The 13361-nt window shown below is 38.7% G+C and overlaps 1 pseudogene; it reads right to left on the reverse strand.

Annotated features, from left to right (window-relative positions):
- Nucleotides 1-7753: 7753 nt before the first annotated feature.
- On the reverse strand, nucleotides 7754-8257 carry LOC118631725 (annotated as a pseudogene).
- Nucleotides 8258-13361: the final 5104 nt, after the last annotated feature.

A 13361-nucleotide genomic window follows, 5' to 3' on the forward strand; every position in this document is an offset into this window, starting at 1 on the left:
AAATATAGTGATAATAACCTTTGATTGTATAAGAACATCATAATTTACATTGTCATTCCTGATTCAGCCTGTGCCAAGAATACAGGACAATTTACATATGCTCTAATCAAATATTTGGGGGCTGGGGGTTCTCACTGCATATCTCTGGATCAGGATTATGTGACATGCCTTGGATTGCAGCCAGGTTTGAGGCTCTTCATTTTTAAAACAATAACCACGTGCTAAAACAAGAAAGAAAGCCATTTCCTTCTTGCCATTTCTTCGCTTAGGATCAGCAGAATCTTTCTGCTGCTCAGATTGAAATGTAATAGCTGCAATGTTCAAAACTCAAGTCTTGCACTAAGCACTTCATTGCTGCTGGCTTTTAATTTTTTTCTCTTCAAAAATTACATACACAAAGCAGTTTGAGACTCTGCAATCAGATATTTTGCCTCATACTACTGTGTGACTTGGCATGTTTTCTTTTTCTTTTTTCTCCTTTGCTTTTTTTAGAGAACTAGATAGGCACAATCAACGCTTTCAGGATACATGCTACACATACGCTACACAGGACACTGGACCCTCGTTGCTGCCATATGACATTTGCAGATTTTGACCAAGCTAAATGAGTAAGAGAAACTGGGGCTAGTTCACTTCCATGGGCCAAAAACCTTCAGACTGAATAAACTCCTTTTCCTTTGCTTGCTCTCTGGCACTTCAACAATCAGTAGACACGCATGGCAAGGAGAGAAGTCTTGGCAGGAGAGAGGCAAGGAGTGTGGAGAGGCCAACGGAACAAAGGGCTTGATCTTATCTGCAAAGAGTTGCTGTACAGTAGGCTCAGATTTTGCAGGGTCATGCAGTGCACCCGCTTAGCTGAGGTATGGTGATTTGCCCGAGTCCTTGGTTTTTCTTCATGTTGAGCCGACAATGGCGTTACTATTTCATAGTCACACCTGTCCACATGCCGATAGCGAAAAAGCACTTTACAGATATCAGACATGTAAAATTCATAAACAAGCAGCAAAAAACATTTTGAAAAAAATGATATGTTTTTGTTGCATAAAGGACAATTAAACTGGCCTGGTATTTGCAATGTTTGAGGCACCACGACCTTGAAATTGACACTGTCTCCTCAAAATGTACTATTATTTATAAATATATTCAGTGGTTAATATCAGCATTTTTAAAAGACAAATATAATTCATTGCTTCAGCATACTGTGGTAATATACTTCCATTTACAGAAATTTGAATTTGTAAATTTTTCAGGTGCTTTAAAATGGAACTCTTTAAGTTTCTATTCGTGTGTGTGTGTGTGTGTGTGTGTGTGTGTTAATCGGTTTTTTCTTAAATGTCTTCTGACCTCAGACTTAACTTGTACAAAAAACATCATCCATTCTTTAGTTCTCAACTTTCCATATTGCATCTCATATATTTGCTCAAGATTAAACCTTTGAAATCATCTCGGAATCCCTCCCTCCCTCCATTTACATAGTATCAGAGAATGAAGGAAGAGGCAACAGAATTAGATCAGGAGATATTTACACATGTTTCAGCTGTTTATCTTAGAATGCTTAGAAAGCCACCGCAGACTAAAGCAAACTGAAGCTACGATGCGACTAAAAATCCATATTTCTAATAGTCTTCTTGAGAATTAAAAACTTTCTGTCATATCTGATTGGAATGTCTCAGATTTCCCATCTTTACCTAGAAATAGTGATGAAGAAGTTCTTATACTAGGGGCATGAGAAAGATCTGCTGTTCCATTTTCCTTGTTCGTGTATGCTTATTATTACCATTTACTTCAATGTATTCTTCGCAAAGGTCATCTGAAACCATGTGTCTGTTGAATCAGGGTTAGTTTAACTAAAATTAAATTATGTTATCCAGAAATACATTTATCTTTAAATGTATTTCAGGTAAATTGCGAAGAGCCATTAGTATTTTAGGTAACGAAAAGCCAACGAATGTGGAAGGGCATGTTCACTGAATGTACCCTTTGAAGCTGAGCACAAGTCCTTTGCTCCTTTGGCCTCTCCATCCCCCACGTTGGATCTGGGAAGCCCTGTGTTTTGTGGAATAACTCATCTTCCCCACGAACCTTCAGGGCCTTGTGCGTGAAATGTGAAAATCTGATATGTGAATCCAGGGAAGGTGCTGGTGTCAATCTGCGTATTAAACATTAGTGAAACAGAACTTTTGAAATATTTTTAAATTAAAAAAAAAAAAACTACAGATAGAAGTTCTAATGTTTCTTGTAGCCTTCCAATGGAGTAACCTGAACCTTCCCTCATATATAAAAACTCCCATTTAATATACCCCATTTGAGATAATATACCCCATTGAGATTCTCCCAGAAACAGAAGCAATAGGATAGGATAGCTCCCTTTCTCGCTAGCTCTAGCTCTAGCTGTAGCTCTATTTATCTCCAGAAAGCTTATTGAAAATATTAGAACTTCTATCTCTCCAGACAGAGAGGGAAGATGAGATTGATTTTAAAGAATTGGCTCATGCAATTTTGGGAGCTGGCAAGTCCTAAATCTGTAGGGCAAGCCAGCACACTGGTGAGTCAGGTAAGAGTTGATATTGCAGTCTTGAGACTAAGACTGGAAACTCAGACAGAATTTTTATGTTGTAGGCTGAAGGCAGAATTTCTTCTTTGGGAATCTCAGTCTTTTCTCTTAAGGCCTTCGACTGATTAGATGAGGCCAACCCACATTAGGTAGGGCAATATGCTTTACTTAGGTCGACTAATTATAAATGTTAATTGCACCCTTTACATTTAGACTAGTGTTGGAGCAAACAACTCATCATCATAAGCTAGCCAGGTCGATTCCTAAAATTAACCATCACAATCGATTCTAGTCACTGTGTCGTAGTAATGACCCACAGATGAGGAACAGGAGCCTCACCACAAGTAGTCAGACAAAATGACAGGCTGCTTTCCTCTCCTTCCTTCTTACCCCAACCCCAAAGGCCTCAGGGCAGAGGAAAGGGAAGGGAAAGCAAAGATAAACCTCTCCCCAACCACACTCCTCCCGCCGCCCCACACACTGTGCTCTGGATTCATGCTCTTTCCTGTCCTGAGAGAAAAGAGCTTTTGAATCAAATCAAGGACTGAAGCTCAGAAATCCATATGACTGAGTCTCAATTACTGCATTGAAACTTGTTCATCCCTGAAGAGGACCACAAACTTGTGGAATTAAGCCAAGATGTCATTGAGAGAAGTGCGAAGTGTGAAAGGAGAGTACAACACACCAGAATGGTAACCACATTGGAAAATAACAATATTACAGGGAAATAAAATATGTTGAGACTACAAAGGCATTCAGTTCTTAACATGTGCAAGGAGCAGAGAGCCAAGACACACACACACCAAAAAAAAAAAAAATAGGTCAGACTAATGGAGGGAGGCATGGAAGTTGTGTCACTGTGGGTATAACACAGACCTTCCAGATGGATCATGTGGACAGGCTTGCCAAGAGTTGTGGCTGACTTGGCATGAACAAGTGTTGGGGGTTATCAAATATCCAGAGCACAGACTTCAAAATCGAGTGCTTATTGGTTTGAGTCTGGACTCTGCCACTTTGAGCAAGTTGCTAAACCTTTGGGAATAATAATAGTACTTGCTGGACAGGGCTGCTATTAGGAGTAAACAGTGGCACAGAATGAATGCTCCAATAAATGGTAGCTGGAATCATCAGCACCATCATCTTCATCATCAGATTCTTAGAAGTTTCTTCTCCTTCTGCTAAAAGTGAAGCATCTGGTAAACTAATTTACTCTGCTGAAAGATTTATGTCTTAAAAGAAGTTATTGGCTGCCTTTTATAGAACTCCTATATCACAACAGACACTCTGCTAAAAGCATTTCTCATGTAATTGCCACGAAACCCCACAAGGTAGATATTGTCTGCATCTTACAAATCAGAAACATCACTGAGGCTTAGAGAGGTCACACAGCTCATTAGAGGCAGAGCTAAGCTGTTTCCACCCTACCAAATGACCTCCCACTGAGTGTGAACCTCATTCTGGAGAACTTGTCAATAGTATGGACTGTTGAATGCTGAAAGAAAATGGCTATGTTGACAATCAGTTTTAATAATAATAAAAAGAAGTAACTAGATAAAAAGAACATATATAATAAAACATTTATAATAAAAAAGAACATAATTATAAATGTATCCTTGATTTTAGCTGAGTATATTTCAACGTACCTTTGATTTTAAATGGTAAGATTCCAATGTTTGGGTAGGGGTTGGGAGAAGGGAATGATAGATTTGTGACCAGGGACATTAGAGTCTGTGGGTGGGAAGCTGTAATCAAATTTCTGACAGTAAAGTTAAATATGGTCAAAGTGGGGAAAAGGAGAGGAAGGAAATAAAGAAGCATGTGTGGCTACAAAGGGATTTCTCTGATGAAGTTGGATTCTAAAAGATCTTGATCAAAATGTGTAAGTCATCAAATTACGAAGAAGTGGCACAAACCGGAAGGCTTAGTGTTCACTTGGCTAAGTCCAGAACAAGCTGGGGCTTGGGGAGCATGCCAAGGACCACAGAAATATTGTAAAACGTTTGTGGAAGCAAGAAATAGAACAGAATGAATTGACCCTTTGTTTGGAGTAGGTGATATAATGAGAGAATGACAGAGAAAAGGCAGAATAATTCATCTCCAATTTTCCTTACATTTTTTTCTTCCAAGAAAAATAATCTCCAATCTACAGGTGTTGAGGTGCTTTGGGTAGATAAAGACAATCTGTAACTGCTTTAAACTGAAGTCTTCAATCCCAGATATATTTCATTTCCAATAACTTGCTGGTGGAATTGCAGAATTACTGCTAATAATCCAAGAGAAATCAAAATGAAAAGAGAACAGTCAAGCAATTGTTTTCCCCAAATTCCAAGTAAGTGTACCAAGGTATGTCCTACCTTCCCCAAAGCATCAAATGTTCCAGGTTGAGCTACCATGAGGGAAATGGGACAGAGACAACAGAAATTATTGAGGGTGGGGGGGAAAGGTAGGTTAATATATTGATATTTATCCTTTCAAGGAAAAATGAAATATGTAGTTTCTAGAGTCCTAGGAATGCCAAACCTAAGTCGTAGATCTTGGCATCCCTCTCCAGCAAGATTACATGTATCCCCTTTTCAGCTTCATGCAGTTACTAGAAAGTGAGTCTTAATGTTGAACCAAAGCCAACATTTGTAGAATGTGCTCTTCCTCTATGGAGGGACTTTCTGGGACAGAGAGTGCCAACGGTGGGTCTATGCACTGAACTCTGGCTGCAGTCCAGTTTTGCTGTGTTTTGAGTCATTTGTTTGTTTGTTTGTGTGTTTTTTGATGCTCTTTGATGGGTCATGAATGCTTCACAATCTACAGAAATCCCTAGTGTCTTTCACTCCACTATCTAATCATTACACTACTTGCCTACTGGCCATGCATGTCACTTGAATTTGCAACCTTCCTCGGGGGCCACATAAAATAAATATAATCCTTCTCATTTTGCACCTCTTCATACTCTTAAAGCCTGATGATGTTTTCAACAAGATTATACCAAAGACTGAGCCCTTTGCCAGGACACTAAAGAGGACTTCTTTCAGAGACTCTCAAATGTTCTTATTCCAGCCCGCATCTCAGGGCCAAGGATCTGTGACCTGTATTACCAATCCTTTCCACTCTCCAAAACTTAGCAATAAAAAACAATTATGGAGGGTCAATATTTAAAAGTTGTAAATAAACATGTATTAATAACAGCATAATTTAATTGCTCGTTGTTTATTCCGTAAAGAAAATATATTACATGTAAAAATGTTATCCTTTGTCTCTGCAGACATTTCTGAAAAATTGGAATATTTGTCTTACAGAATTGTGAGCATTGAATGAAGGTAAGTGTATCTTAAATGCACTATAGATGAAAAATAGCCTGGTGATCTTATTTTGTTTATTATAAACGTGTTTTGAGTTGTAAAAATTCATAGCAGCATATCACCAATGCAGTGTTACTATGTAAATAAATTTTTCATGGGTATGGGTACATTTTCTTTAAGAAATATATACAGCCCTGGCCAGGTGGCTCTGTTGGTTGTAATGTCTTCCTGTACACCAAAGGTTGGGGGTTCTGTTCCCAGTCAGGGCACGTACCTAGGTTGGGAGTTCAATCTCCAGTTGGGGTACCTACAGGAGGCAACTGATTAATGTTTCTCTCACACATTGGTGTTTCTCTCTCTTTCTCTTTCTCCCTTTGTCTCTCTCTAAAAAAAATATCCTCAAGTGAGGAGTAAAAAAAAAAAAAAAAGGAAATATATATAGATTACTTACATTTATTTATTTATTTTTTATTAATTTATTTTTGTTACAGATGTTTCTCCTTTTTTCCTCCCATTGACTCCCTCCTCCCTATCCCCTCCCATCCCATCCCCAGTTTTGTTGTCTATGTCCATCAGTTATGCGTACATGCATATAAGTTCTGTGGCTTATTTCTTCCCTTCACCCCTCTTTTGAAGAATGTCAGTCTGTACCTTACTTCTATGTCTCTGGGTCTATTTTGTTCATCAGTTTGTTTAGTTCATTATATTCCAGAAATAAGTGAGATCATGTGGTATTTGTCTTTCTCTGCTTGGCTTGTTTCACTTAGGATAATACTTTCCAGGTCCTTCCATGTCATCTCAAAGGATAAGAGATCTTTCTTTCTTACAATTGCATAGTACTCCATTGTGTATATGTACCACAGCTTTTTTATCCACTTGTCTACAGATGGACACTTGGGCTGTTTCCAGATCTTAGCTATTGTAAATAGTGCTGCTATGAACATGGGGGTACATATATTCTTTCTGATTGGTGTTTCAGGCTTCGTAGGGTATGTTTCTAGAAGTGGGATCACTGGGTCAAATGGAAGTTCAATTTTTAATTTTTTGAGGTAATACCATATTGTTTTCCATAGTGGCTGCACCAGTCTGCATTCCTACCAGTAGTGTATTAGAGTCCCTTTTTCTCCACACCCACGCCAGCACTTGTTGTTTGATGATTTGTTGATGGTGGCCATTCTGACAGGTGTGAGGTGATACCTCATTGTTGTTTTAATTTGCATCTCTCTGATGATTAGTGACGTTGAGCATTTTTTCATATATCTCTTAGCCATTTTTATGTCCTGTTTGAAGAGGTATCTCTTTAGGTTCTCTGCTCATTTTTAAATTGGGTTCTTTGTCTTCCTTTTGTTGATGTGTATGAGTACTCTATATATTTTGGAAATTAACCCCTTATCTGATGTATCATTGGCAATTATGCTCTCCCATATAGTGGGTTCCCTTTCCATTTTGATGGTTGTTTCTTTTGCTGTGCAGAAGTCTTTTAGTTTGATATAGTCCCATGTGTTCATCTTTTTTCCTTTGTTTCTGTTGCCTTAGGTGATGTATCAGTGAAAATTCTGCTATGTATGATGTCTGAAATTTTGTTGCCTGCATTTTCTTCTAGGATTTTTATGGAATCACAAGTCACATTTAAGTATTTTACCCATTTGAGTTTATTCTTGTGTATGGTATAAGTTGATGGTCTAGCTTCATTTTTTTTGCATGTAGCTGTCCAATTTTCCTCAACACCATTTATTAAAGAGGCTGTCTTTACTCCACTGTATGCTCTTGCCACCTTTGTCAAATATTAATTGAGCATATTGTCTTGGGTCAATTTTTGGGTTCTCTATTCTGTTCCATTGATCTATGTGCCTGTTCTTGTGCTTTTTTTTTCAGTGTAAAATTTTTATATTTAGAGTTAGCCACCTGGACTCAGTTTAGATGATCCCAATTTTGTTGGCAACATCCAAAGCATCATAGTCAGGAGCCAGTCGAACATATGCCTTCTTCTCGCCATCAGGCCTGATCAGGGTGCTGACCTTGGCCACATCAATGTCATAGAGCTTCTTCACAGCCTGTTCGATCTGGTGTTTGTTGGCCTTGACATCCCCAATAAACACAAGTGTATTGTTGTCTTCTATCTTCTTCATGGCTGACTCGGTAGTCAGGGGGAATTTGACAATGACATAGTGGTCAAGCTTGTTTCTCCTGGGTGCGCTCTTCCAAGGATATTTAGGCTGCCTTAGGAGCTTCAGTGTCTTAGGCCAATGGAAGGTGGGTGACGTGTGGATCTTCTTCTTTTTTTTTTTTTTTTTTGTGTGTGGCTGTGGACAACTTTCAGCACTGCTTTCTTTGTCTTCAAAGCCTTTACTTTGGCTTCGGCTTTAGGAGGGGCAGGGGCTTCCTTCTTCATCTTCGGTGCCATCTTCATCAGATTATTTACATTTAAATGATAATACTACTATGCCTTAAAATCAAGGTATGAGAAAATTATAGGCCAAAAATGTTGTTTAAATAAAGATGCATCCTATAAACTGTATGGTTACATAAGCCACAACCAATTAAATTGATACAAAACAAAGCTAATAATAATTGATCATTAAAAACTAGAATAAAACAAAAACTGATCACACTGCTAATAAAGGATTCTTTCTGAACTCTGAGCATTATAATTAGCTGGTTGTGCACTTACTTAAAGGGGGATCTGTAATGTTGCTAGCATCCAAACCACTCACCTAGCCTTATAAATGAAGGGCCCGTGATCTGTATGTCATTTGTCCATAAGAGCCAAGAATCCTAGCTGATAGAATAACCAGTATCTAAAACATTTTGGCAGAGGGAAAAGGGCACTCTGGAGTGTCTTGCACCAGCAATTAAAAGAATAAACAGGGGAGGGAGAGGGGGAAATCAGTGGGGGGGGGGGGGAGGAGAAACATCTGTAACAAAAATAAATTAATTTTAAAAAAAAGCATAAACAGGAAATAATACACATCACCTCTGCTCTTTGTTGAGCTGTTGGTTCTTTCCTACTGATTGTATCAATAGTAACTCAAAGTCCTCAGCCCCATGTCCCTGGAGAAGGAAGAAATAAAGATGGGAAAAGAGAGAGAAAAACACTGGAGCAGAAGGCAGGAATCAGCAGAAATCCTTCTCTGTATGGACATGCTCCTCTGAATGATGAAGACACGTTGTAAGAAATGCACCAGTAAGCTATTCTGGCATGTGCACATCACGGAGTGCACTCATACAAACCTAGAAAGTACAGCCTACTACACACCTAGGCTAGGGGCACATCACTCAGATATTCGGTGCATTGTTTACTAAAACGGTATATGTGGCACATGACCATGTTTTGGTGAAGTACAAGGCAAGGATAGAAGGAATAGGTAGCTTAATGAGAATAATGAACTTTTGAACCGCTATATAGGGATTGAAAACTTGAGTCACTCAGAGATGAGCAAAAGATTTGCTGAGCATCAAGTCCCAAGTATAACAACTATCAAAAGAATTTTGTAATTTTCTACATGAACCTCAGTGAAGTGCAGAGAGCTGACTAGTTCTTAAAACACAGTAGGTGCTCAGTAAATGCTTATTAAATGAATGAATGAACGAATGATTCCAAAGACTCATGACAGGTATGCATCTGCTCGGTTACTCCATGAATTTTCTGTCTCCCAACCAATGCCCAGAGTTTTGTTTCCATGAAGTCTGCCAACTCTTTATTCTCTCTCCATATTGCTGCAGCTCTGAAACATGGATACAGCTGGTCCTTTATTTTATTTTATTTTCAGCTGGTTCTTTTATTCCTTCAGGTAGTGCTAACTTAAGACCAAGATGGGGCACCTACAGAGAACCAACTCAAGACTTGAGGGTAATATATAGTAATTGTAATTTGGAAAAGACAAAATTAAAACTGGCTAACAGATTGGCAGTGAAGAACCCCATCTATACTCCTCACAGGGAATCCCCAGATGGCCCTCTGTTTTTATAAATGGCTTACCGAGTAATACTGGGAGGAGAGAATATTCTCCCTCTCCTATTTCCTCACCCAGGCTCATTTTACTGGTTTCCCCTAGCATGTAGAGGAAACAAACAAACTCACAAGCAAAAAGGTAACATAACAATCTCTTGTCTGAAAGGAGATACTCACACAACAAGTCCTTACATCGTTGACTGTTTCTGCAACTTTAAGTGAAACATTTAACACAACAAATTTTACCATAAGCTAACTGATATAGACAAGAGTCGAGTTCCTATGGCATCTCATTAATGTTATAACAATACGATGTTGAATGAAACAACAGTATTTGAGGACCTGCTGTACTTTATTATAAAAAGCAGCTTTGCTCCTCATGGCCCCAACTCTCCCCTCAGAATATGACTGGCCTGTGCATAGTCAACAGCCCATTAAATGTTTCTCCTCCAAAAGAAAAGCACCAACTTCTCCAAAGCTGAATTCAGTTGCCAACCATAGAATGTGGGAAGCAAATGGGTATGCAAAAACACAGCTTATTTTTATCCTGCCAGAAGTACTACCGAGAATGAGGATGGGAAGTTTTCTAGACAGAAGAAATAGAAGGAAACTCCCTCAGGTGTGAAAGTGCCCCGTGTGTTCCAGGAGGGTGAGGGTGCATTTTGCCTGGACTTTAGATTCACAGGGGTGAAGAGCTAGGAGTTGAGATGAAGGGACAGGGCAGAGGCAGCTTTTAAAGGGTCCTCCCTGTGACACTCAGAGTCTGTTAGGGAACAGCAAGCAGAGTTTTGCAGCTGGCGTGATGTGTGCTGATTTGTTTTCAGATGGTTCACTCTAGCAACAGTAAGGAAGATAAAGTAGAATGGAGACTGATGAGAAATGATGTAGGCGAGGGCAGTAGGAAAAAACATAGACCACAAAACTGGCACAGCTTCAAAGTGGCAGCTTTCCCTACCTTGAATGCATTCCCTTTCATCTGTGAATCTCAAATGTAGTCTAGAAAGTTTCCTGTGGAGCTTCTTAAAAATACCTTTTTCTAGGGCCCGCCCTACCGACTCTCACTCCACAAGGAGTGAGGAGAGTTTCAGGAATCTGAGTTTTAAACAAGTACCCCTGGGGAGTGGATTCCATGCAAGTCACAATTTAAGACATACTGGTCTACATTACCCAGATCCTACCTTCCTTCCGAGCACCTCTGTTGTTCTCTATCAAACCTTTCCCCATAACTCCGGTCCACACTGACCACACTCAGAGCTAGCTTTCCCTGATGCTCTTGTTTATATGAGAATTTCCTAAAGTTTAATGCACAGATCTTGTTAAAATGCAGATTGCATTTCTAGCAAAGTCCCAGGGAATGCCGATACTGCTGGTCCACCTTTCTCACTTGGAGGACTGAAGTCGCTGTATTATGTGCTGGTACCACATTACAATGACCATCACTTGGTTGTTTAATGTTAGTGTCTTGCCTCCCATCTTTACTGTAAATTCCCAGAGACCACATTTCAATGCCTTTGGGAACTCACACCACTAAGGGCTGGATATACAGCTGGTGCTTTACAAACACAAACTGGATTGAATAATTCAAAGTAAAAGAGCAATAAACTTCTAGATTTTAGGTAGGAAATAAAGAATATATCGAGGACCCCAGCATTAATACTTAAATATTAGTTTTCCTATCTGGCACTTTTATAAAGCCACAGGAAACAGCCAGAAAAAAAGCATGCTCAGTGGGGCTTTCAAGACCAAAACCTTAGATGTCTACATTGGAAATGCAAAATGAAGACAGTACAACTCTAAAAACTTGGAAGAGAGCTGTACTGTTCTAAACATTTCTGGAGCTCTTCTCAAAAGTTTTATTAATTCTGTAATTGTAGTCTACAATTTTGGGGCCCTCCAAAATGAAGATAAATTACTGAGTTCAATGATATACAAATCAACTGCCAGTCCAAGAATAAGTGTTTTTTGTTTGGTTTCCATTTGGATTTTGTTTCGTTTTTACCTTTTAGAGTCAGGGAATTGAATAGATTCAAATGGGAATCCCAGACTTTCATGTTTGACTATGTCCTGCTTAAGTGAATTTTTAATATTTTTATTCGGATACAAGTATAGAATCGAAGAGTAGCTTCAATGTTAGGTAAATTGGGTTAAGCCTGCTAAAGTCAAAGCAACAAAGAACCAGGAGGACTTTATAAACAAGAAAGTAAGAGAGAGAGTTTCCTGAACAGACGAAAAATGTACAGACACAAGAGACACATGTCCACCACCCAGGAGTGCTCTGGCATGCTGTCCAAACACCAGATCGCAATTCGTTATCTTAAATTATATAAGCACAGAGAATCAGCCAAGGCCATTTTGAGTACTTTACACCATGAAAATTACTCCCTTCCCTGGGTCTTCTGCTAAGAAGACATCTTAGACATCAGAGGAGAACATGGAATATAGCGAGATGCTCCACCTCCTGATCACCACATATATCAAAATTCTAAATGCAAGGAGAGCTATATTTTGTTGTAAAAAAATGTTTCTACCTGTATATAAAAGAAAATGATTCAAGTCTCTAGGAAACTGCCAGACATTACATACTGTAATATAATAAAATATTTTTAGGCAGGATATTTTAAACCATTGTTATTAGTGAAAGGATGATTTAATTTTAGCAACTGTTTATAGGATGTTGTAAGGAAATTAATCCATTATTATGTTATACAATACCTTGTTTTAATATATCAATTTTGCTATTAGGGTTTGAAACAAGGCTTTTCCTAGGGGTATACATTTTTACATAGCATTAAGGTCATTTGTATTATAATACAACCATAACTGTGATAATTATTCTTTTGTGCAAAAATTTTAAGTAATGCTTCCAGCCGAACATTAACAGATTATTAACAGAGTATGTGTGAGTGAGAGAGTCTAATTCACTAGCGATGCTAAGCCCATTAGGTTAGCTCAAGAATCTTAGAGGTTAGGTAATTTGTTACCAATGGGCCAGTGAGTGGAGATGGGAATGCAGGGAGCAAAACAAAACTTTTTTCAGCTTTTCACTTTAGAAGTTGGAATGAATGGCATCACAATCAATATGCATCTATTACTCCGACACAGCGGCTTAGTTTGGAAAACCCAATGATGCCATTTGTTCGTAGTCTTCTAGATATCTTGCTGCATTTCCACCAGCATTGCAAGCAGATAGCATAATAGAGATGGGAAAGATGGTCAAGTACCAAGTCTGTCGTAACTATTCTTGTCCTGCGGATGGGATGGGATGGGAAACTAATGGCAAACAATGTCTTTTCACCGATACTGTTACCAACTTCTAACATACTCACAGCAACAAGACTCAGGGTCTTCCTAGGCAAAGTCACATTTTTAAAGTTAACATTGTGTTTCATCTAATCCAGAAAGCCTGCAATGTTAATATAAACAACAATATTTTTTACTGGTGGTTATAGAGACACTTGAAAGGAATTTATTAAAAGTTCTATTTATATGCCTCTAAACAGTGGCATATACATTGCAAAAGAGAAGCCAATCTTATACTTGGCACTTTGGATGAGGATGGTTT

This window comes from Molossus molossus, unplaced genomic scaffold (assembly GCF_014108415.1).
Source record: "Molossus molossus isolate mMolMol1 unplaced genomic scaffold, mMolMol1.p scaffold_m16_p_16, whole genome shotgun sequence".
Taxonomy (NCBI): Eukaryota; Metazoa; Chordata; class Mammalia; order Chiroptera; family Molossidae; genus Molossus; species Molossus molossus.